Here is a 9304-nt window from a genome sequence, read left to right as displayed (position 1 = left end):
ATACCACTACTTGGCAAATGGAGCTACATATGAAGATGGAGGACCTCCACGAGGGCACCATCATATGGATCTTCAAGAGCGTCCCCATCATGAGCGTCATCGACACACTTCTCCGAGCTCCACAAGGCGCCACCATGAGAGTGCTTATGCACATGACCATCTACGGCGAGTTCATCATATGGAGCATCAAGAGCGTCCCCAACATGATCGTCATCGACACTCTTCTCCAAGCTCCACAAGGCGCCACAAGCACTATCCCAAGTCGCATGAGCCATCATCTCGGCATGGCAAGGACCGTCATCGACATACGTCACCACATGAGCTTCGCCACCACAAGCCACTTCATCATCGCCATCGACCAACATCTTCCACGAGTCTTCGACGACACCACTCAAGCCATGGTGATGATGCACGAAGACGAGAGCCTCGACATGAAGGCGACAAACACCATGATAGGGTGCCTACCACTCCAAGGATGGCAAGTGCACATCGAACATACCTTCCTCATAAGGCGACTTCCACCTCTTGTGCCACCACCACAATGGCCTCTACCTCGTCACGTGCCTATGGACTACGATGCTACAAGTGCAAGCAACAAGGCCACCCTCCACGGGAATGTCCCAATCTCCTATGTGAGGTGTGCAAGGCCAAGGGTCACGTGGCATGGCAATGCACAACGCCAAGTGCCAAGACGCTCTACTTCGACAAGCTACAAGCACAAGTCCCCAAAATGCCTATTGCGCCCACACTTCAAGATGAAGAACTCCAAGGCCATCGCAAGGAGGATGTGGATCCGAGCCTAGCTCTCCTCATCCCTACGGTGCCACCGCTTGAGGATGACTTGGGAGGCGATGGAGTTGAGCATGGTGAGCATGGGATTCTCCCTTCACCTACGGAGGCGCATGGAGTTGAGATGGTTGAGCATGGGAATTTCCCTTCAACCAAGGAGGCGCATGGAGATGAGAAAGTCGAGCCTACTCCTATATGCTTGATTGATGAGTTGGTACCAATCCCATGTGAGAATGAGAGCCACTTAGCCCACTTGAGTGAGAGTGATAGTGAGTTGAGTGACTTCCACCCCATATGTGAGTTTGAGTGCTTCCATTTGGAGGACATGAGTGATACACAAAGTGAGTTGCGAGAGGTAGATGATAGGTCCATGGAGGACATCGCTTTTGCTAACACATTAATCTCTCCCTCGTTTGTGTCTTCTTATGTTGCACTAGGTTCCACGGAGGACGAGTTCCCGATCATGGAGAAGATGTACATGGTGCATGAAGATGATGATATCTCACCATGCTTGCTCCAAGACGGACATGTCGACCACATGGATCCTCCTACTTCCACAACAACTACCTAAAATGAGTCGGCCTACAAAGGTAACAACATAGGTGTTGATGATGCCATGATCCAACTAGAGGACATGATGACTTATGAGTGCATGCATGATCTTGATGATACATTTGCTACGTCACATGCTACTTTCATTTTCCCATGCGATACTTTGCTTGATAACATTGTTGATCATGTGGAAGTAAATGCTTGTGATACCATGACCATGCCATGCTATGAGAGCTTCCAATTTTCCACCATTGCTTGCAATATGTCGACCACTTGCTCTTTACCATGTATTGCTTGCAATGATAATGACAAGGATGACATTAGCTTCCGCATGCTTTGTCCAAAATGCTTACACCATTCCATGATCCTTGCATCCAAGATTGTGAACAATTGCTCTTTCTTATGCTTGGTATGCAAGAATGCTTATTTCATTGTTCACGAGATGGCCCCCATAGCCTTCTCACTTTTTGATGATCATGAGTTACCACATGCCATGAATGCACCTTCTTGCCATATGCACCATCGCCATGCATTTAATACTATCTTGATTGACACTAATGGTGATGTGCACAAGTCATGGAACATCATGATGGATGATGTGTTCCTCTACCATGCACACACGCTCTTTGTTCTCTATATTGTGTGTATAGGTACCCGCACGACAACTTCCACCGCTACGGAGCATGAGCTCACGAAACGCGCAATTGAGAGCTACCCCATCAAGGATCCAACCCATGGGAATCACACCAAAGAGTATGTTCCCACAAGCCTTCGCCCACATGTATTTCCGGTTTGCCTTGTCGAGTTTCCGGTTTGGTCCAATTCCTCGTCATCTCTTTTGCCTCTTATGCAACATATCTTGACACATCTTGTTGGCACAATGGTTGTTGTATGTATTGATGTTATCATCATACACTCCGAGAATCTCAAGGACCATGTCATACATGTGAGAGACACCTTATGCATCTTGTGCCACATGTCACTCATAAAGTTGCTCTTCTTTGGATTTCTCATTTCATCTTTGGCATTTGCAATGGATTCTTTCACACTTGCGGACACTCATACTCGGCTTAAGCCAACCATACTCTCCCAAGTTCGAAGTCTCCATCGCTTTGCCATTGCACATAACAATTTTGCCCCAAATTTTGCCGCCGACACTTGCCTTTTGTTTGTTCCATTTGCTTGGGACAAGGCTACACCACACATTTTTGACACCATACAACTCTTACATGCACAAATTTTTGCCCTTCCACATGTTGGATACACCCACACTATTTTGGTTCCCATTTTTGCCAAATGCCTCTTGGAGCTTTCCCTTCGCAAGTGGTTTTTCTCCAAGTTCTTCTTCGACCGCGACTACCCAACTCTACATGGGACAACCGTCATGGACTACCTCTTCGATGAGGAGGAACAAGAGTCGAGGACGACTCTTCCCCAAGGGGAGATGATGCGGGGTGGCCTTCGGACACCTCCACCTCAAGACCGTCAAGTGCGGCCCCGCCTATCGTCGACGCTACACCATGGCCAAGGAGTCCCACAAGTGGACCAACAACACAAACCCCCGCTATATATGTCAAGGTGAACCCTTTCCTCTCTATGGTCGACCTCAACACCAACGTGAATGGTATGCTACCTCATGCCTATCATCATTGTGTTTATAGGTGCCGACATCGACAAGGACCAAGAGAGAAGGAACTCCCATGGTGCAAGGAAGAGGAGAAGAAGAAGGAAAGAAGAGAAGAAGGAAGAGGAAGAAGAGGCGGGAGGAAGAGGCCCGGCCTGGCCGGTCCGAGGACCCGGTCGGACCGGACCCACAACCGGGCCGTCCGGTCCCGAGCCCGGTCAGCCGGGCGCCCAACCGGGCGCAGCTCCCTCGTACCGGGCGAAGACCGGAAACCTCGCGATTCCCGGTTTCCGACCGGTCGACCGGACCCACGACCGGACAGCCCGGTCACGAGCCCGGTCGAGCCGGACCCTTGACCGGACAGCCCGGTCACGAGGCCGGTCGAGACCGGACCCCAAGCCGGATCCGACGGGAATGACCCACCAAACTGCCTTAACTTATCCATTCGCGTGCACTGTTCGCCCTTGCTGGCCTTGTATGCCTATATATAGACCCAAGGCACCCCCTTACCTCTTTAGACAAGATTTAGGCTTAGACATGGATTTGAGCTTTGTCTCCCTAGGGTTTCATCCCCTTTGTATCAAGGCTACCCTTGTTGGATGATTGGATTTGTGAGTGTGAGATTCTAGTGCTACCCACTCTCTCTCCCACTCCTAGATTCATCTCCCTCACCGATCTCTCACTCCAGGGATTCTACCGCGCGTCTCTCCCGGGTTGATTCTATTGGCGTGGTCCATCGAGCCACGGGGGTAAGTATCGATTGTATCGGGTTGGTGTGCGTGCGTGAGTTCTTCGTGTTCATCGTGTTCATCGTGTTCTTCGCGCTCTCCCTCTCTCCCTCCTTGGATTTCGGGTCAACCGCAAGATCGGGCCACACACGGGGTCTTAGACCTCATCATATGGTATCAGCAGCCTTTGGTTTCCGCGGATTTGACCCTCCACCCACCCAATTTTGTCCCTAGAAAATTTTCCAAAAAATCCCCAAAAATAACCCCAAATTGCCTTTTGACCGATCTGTGATTTGGTTGCGTTTTGAGTGGTTTTGGTCCGTGGATTTGGTGTTGTTGTGCTTGATCTACTATTTCCCAAACTTTGAGCCTCCAATTCCATCGTTTCCCTTCGATTTGGTCGATTTGGTTTTGGTTTGGGGAAGAACAGGAGAGAGAAAGCTTCAAATCGTGAAACCCGGTTTCCAGCCCGGTCAACCGGACCACAGACCGGACGGCCCGGCGCAGAACCCGGTCCGACCGGCCGGAAACCGGACAGGCCGGTCCAGGCTCCGGTCCAACCGGGCCCCAGACCGGGCGCATCTTCGCGCCCCCTTCGACCTCGACATCCGGCGATCTCCACCACCACCACCATCGCAGGTATAACTTGCAGCTGTCACCTTGTAACCCCTCTTCCTTTTGCGATCTATCCCATTGAGCATTGCTTGTCTAGTGTTGCGAGACATTGCACGTGGCCCCGCATTGTGAGGTGTGTGTGTCGTGTTGAGTAAGGCACCCAAGCAAACACTCGTGTGGCAAGATAGCAAAAGCGAGGCTAACGCTAACATAGTGCGTGAAAAAGCCCCAAAAACACAAAAAGAGTGCGAGTAGCACCATACATCCATACATCCATACATCCATACGCCCATACATACAAAGTGTCCAAGTGCCACCAAAGATACAAACGAGTGCAAAGTGCCAACATATACAAAAGAGAAAAAGCTTTTAAGCAAAGAGAGATACGAGAAGAGAGGCCGCGTGTGAATCTAGTTGTCTCTTCCTTTGCAACCAAAGCTTTGCCTCTCCTTGTGTTAGTGTGACACCGAGCATCCGTACATACAATTTTCCGCTCATTCCTTGGTCGCACTAACCCCGTTCATCTCGTGTGTGTGTTCCACATCTTTTCCGTGTTTATAGTGATCATCGCTTTAACATTTGATTTTTGGATTTCCACCACTCTTGACAATACACTTGATTTCGGATTTCGTCTTTTGGCTTTCCACCACACTCACCTACCACCATATTTGCTAGCTTTTGCGTGTGTCTTTGTGTGAGTGCCCGATACAATTGTTCTAACTCTCGGTTTGTTGGATCACCCCAATCTTGTCATACCACGGTAAGATTGCGAGGTAGTCTCCTTCCACTAACATACACCATATAGATACCATCGTGCTAACATGGATAGCGAAGATGAAGATACGGAGGAGTACATGGAGCACTTCGAGGAAGATACCTCCTCAAGCACCGCGGATGTGGAGGAACATGTGGAGCTCTACTCCGACTATGGCTCCCCAAGCATCACCGACATCTCCGACATTGAGGAGCTCGACAACGACCATGGCTCCCCAAGCATCACCGACATCTCCGACATCGAGGAGCTCTACATCGACAATGGCTCCTCAAGCATGGATGACATGGTGGAGCACCACTTTGAGGACAACTTCGACGAGCTCTACATCGACAATGGTTCATCAAGCATGGACGACATGGTGGAGCAACGCCACGTCTACGACATCGACACCGTGACGGAGCCTCACCTCGACTCCACCATGAGCAACGTCGGCGCTCCTACATACCACTACTTGGCAAATGGAGCTACATATGAAGATGGAGGACCTCCACGAGGGCACCATCATATGGATCTTCAAGAGCGTCCCCATCATGAGCGTCATCGACACACTTCTCCGAGCTCCACAAGGCGCCACCATGAGAGTGCTTATGCACATGACCATCTACGGCGAGTTCATCATATGGAGCATCAAGAGCGTCCCCAACATGATCGTCATCGACACTCTTCTCCAAGCTCCACAAGGCGCCACAAGCACTATCCCAAGTCGCATGAGCCATCATCTCGGCATGGCAAGGACCGTCATCGACATACGTCACCACATGAGCTTCGCCACCACAAGCCACTTCATCATCGCCATCGACCAACATCTTCCACGAGTCTTCGACGACACCACTCAAGCCATGGTGATGATGCACGAAGACGAGAGCCTCGACATGAAGGCGACAAACACCATGATAGGGTGCCTACCACTCCAAGGATGGCAAGTGCACATCGAACATACCTTCCTCATAAGGCGACTTCCACCTCTTGTGCCACCACCACAATGGCCTCTACCTCGTCACGTGCCTATGGACTACGATGCTACAAGTGCAAGCAACAAGGCCACCCTCCACGGGAATGTCCCAATCTCCTATGTGAGGTGTGCAAGGCCAAGGGTCACGTGGCATGGCAATGCACAACGCCAAGTGCCAAGACGCTCTACTTCGACAAGCTACAAGCACAAGTCCCCAAAATGCCTATTGCGCCCACACTTCAAGATGAAGAACTCCAAGGCCATCGCAAGGAGGATGTGGATCCGAGCCTAGCTCTCCTCATCCCTACGGTGCCACCGCTTGAGGATGACTTGGGAGGCGATGGAGTTGAGCATGGTGAGCATGGGATTCTCCCTTCACCTACGGAGGCGCATGGAGTTGAGATGGTTGAGCATGGGAATTTCCCTTCAACCAAGGAGGCGCATGGAGATGAGAAAGTCGAGCCTACTCCTATATGCTTGATTGATGAGTTGGTACCAATCCCATGTGAGAATGAGAGCCACTTAGCCCACTTGAGTGAGAGTGATAGTGAGTTGAGTGACTTCCACCCCATATGTGAGTTTGAGTGCTTCCATTTGGAGGACATGAGTGATACACAAAGTGAGTTGCGAGAGGTAGATGATAGGTCCATGGAGGACATCGCTTTTGCTAACACATTAATCTCTCCCTCGTTTGTGTCTTCTTATGTTGCACTAGGTTCCACGGAGGACGAGTTCCCGATCATGGAGAAGATGTACATGGTGCATGAAGATGATGATATCTCACCATGCTTGCTCCAAGACGGACATGTCGACCACATGGATCCTCCTACTTCCACAACAACTACCTAAAATGAGTCGGCCTACAAAGGTAACAACATAGGTGTTGATGATGCCATGATCCAACTAGAGGACATGATGACTTATGAGTGCATGCATGATCTTGATGATACATTTGCTACGTCACATGCTACTTTCATTTTCCCATGCGATACTTTGCTTGATAACATTGTTGATCATGTGGAAGTAAATGCTTGTGATACCATGACCATGCCATGCTATGAGAGCTTCCAATTTTCCACCATTGCTTGCAATATGTCGACCACTTGCTCTTTACCATGTATTGCTTGCAATGATAATGACAAGGATGACATTAGCTTCCGCATGCTTTGTCCAAAATGCTTACACCATTCCATGATCCTTGCATCCAAGATTGTGAACAATTGCTCTTTCTTATGCTTGGTATGCAAGAATGCTTATTTCATTGTTCACGAGATGGCCCCCATAGCCTTCTCACTTTTTGATGATCATGAGTTACCACATGCCATGAATGCACCTTCTTGCCATATGCACCATCGCCATGCATTTAATACTATCTTGATTGACACTAATGGTGATGTGCACAAGTCATGGAACATCATGATGGATGATGTGTTCCTCTACCATGCACACACGCTCTTTGTTCTCTATATTGTGTGTATAGGTACCCGCACGACAACTTCCACCGCTACGGAGCATGAGCTCACGAAACGCGCAATTGAGAGCTACCCCATCAAGGATCCAACCCATGGGAATCACACCAAAGAGTATGTTCCCACAAGCCTTCGCCCACATGTATTTCCGGTTTGCCTTGTCGAGTTTCCGGTTTGGTCCAATTCCTCGTCATCTCTTTTGCCTCTTATGCAACATATCTTGACACATCTTGTTGGCACAATGGTTGTTGTATGTATTGATGTTATCATCATACACTCCGAGAATCTCAAGGACCATGTCATACATGTGAGAGACACCTTATGCATCTTGTGCCACATGTCACTCATAAAGTTGCTCTTCTTTGGATTTCTCATTTCATCTTTGGCATTTGCAATGGATTCTTTCACACTTGCGGACACTCATACTCGGCTTAAGCCAACCATACTCTCCCAAGTTCGAAGTCTCCATCGCTTTGCCATTGCACATAACAATTTTGCCCCAAATTTTGCCGCCGACACTTGCCTTTTGTTTGTTCCATTTGCTTGGGACAAGGCTACACCACACATTTTTGACACCATACAACTCTTACATGCACAAATTTTTGCCCTTCCACATGTTGGATACACCCACACTATTTTGGTTCCCATTTTTGCCAAATGCCTCTTGGAGCTTTCCCTTCGCAAGTGGTTTTTCTCCAAGTTCTTCTTCGACCGCGACTACCCAACTCTACATGGGACAACCGTCATGGACTACCTCTTCGATGAGGAGGAACAAGAGTCGAGGACGACTCTTCCCCAAGGGGGGGGAGATGATGCGGGGTGGCCTTCGGACACCTCCACCTCAAGACCGTCAAGTGCAGCCCCGCCTATCGTCGACGCTACACCATGGCCAAGGAGTCCCACAAGTGGACCAACAACACAAACCCCCGCTATATATGTCAAGGTGAACCCTTTCCTCTCTATGGTCGACCTCAACACCAACGTGAATGGTATGCTACCTCATGCCTATCATCATTGTGTTTATAGGTGCCGAGCATCGACAAGGACCAAGAGAGAAGGAACTCCCATGGTGCAAGGAAGAGGAGAAGAAGAAGGAAAGAAGAGAAGAAGGAAGAGGAAGAAGAGGCGGGAGGAAGAGGCCCGGCCCGGCCGGTCCAGGGACCCGGTCAGACCGGACCCACAGCCGGGCCGTCCGGTCCCGGAGCCCGGTCAGCCGGGCGCCCAACCGGCGCAGCTCCCTCGTGCGGGCGAAGACCGGAAACCTCGCGGTTTCCCGGTTTCCGACCGGTCGACCGGACCCCCGACCGGACAGCCGGTCACGAGCCCGGTCAGACCGGACCCTTGACCGGACAGCCCGGTCACGAGCCCGGTCGGACCGGACCCCAAGCCGGATCGACGGGAATGACCCACCAAACTGCCTTAACTTATCCATTCGCGTACACTGTTCGCCCTTGCTGGCCTTGTATGCCTATGTATAGACCCAAGGCACCCCCTTACCTCTTTAGACAAGATTTAGGCTTAGACATGGATTTGAGCTTTGTCTCCCTAGGGTTTCATCCCCTTTGTATCAAGGCTACCCTTGTTGGATGATTGGATTTGTGAGTGTGAGATTCTAGTGCTACCCACTCTCTCTCCCACTCCTAGATTCATCTCCCTCACCGATCTCTCACTCCGGGATTCTACCGCGCGTCTCTCCCGGGTTGATTCTATTGGCGTGGTCCATCGAGCCACGGGGGTAAGTATCGACTGTATCGGGTTGGTGTGCGTGCGTGAGTTCTTCGTGTTCATCGTGTTCATCGT

The sequence above is a fragment of the Lolium rigidum genome, chromosome 3 (assembly GCF_022539505.1).
Source record: "Lolium rigidum isolate FL_2022 chromosome 3, APGP_CSIRO_Lrig_0.1, whole genome shotgun sequence".
NCBI classification, from domain to species: domain Eukaryota; kingdom Viridiplantae; phylum Streptophyta; class Magnoliopsida; order Poales; family Poaceae; genus Lolium; species Lolium rigidum.
The sequence above is the reverse complement of the archived record's forward strand: the minus strand, read 5'-3'. Positions refer to the sequence as shown.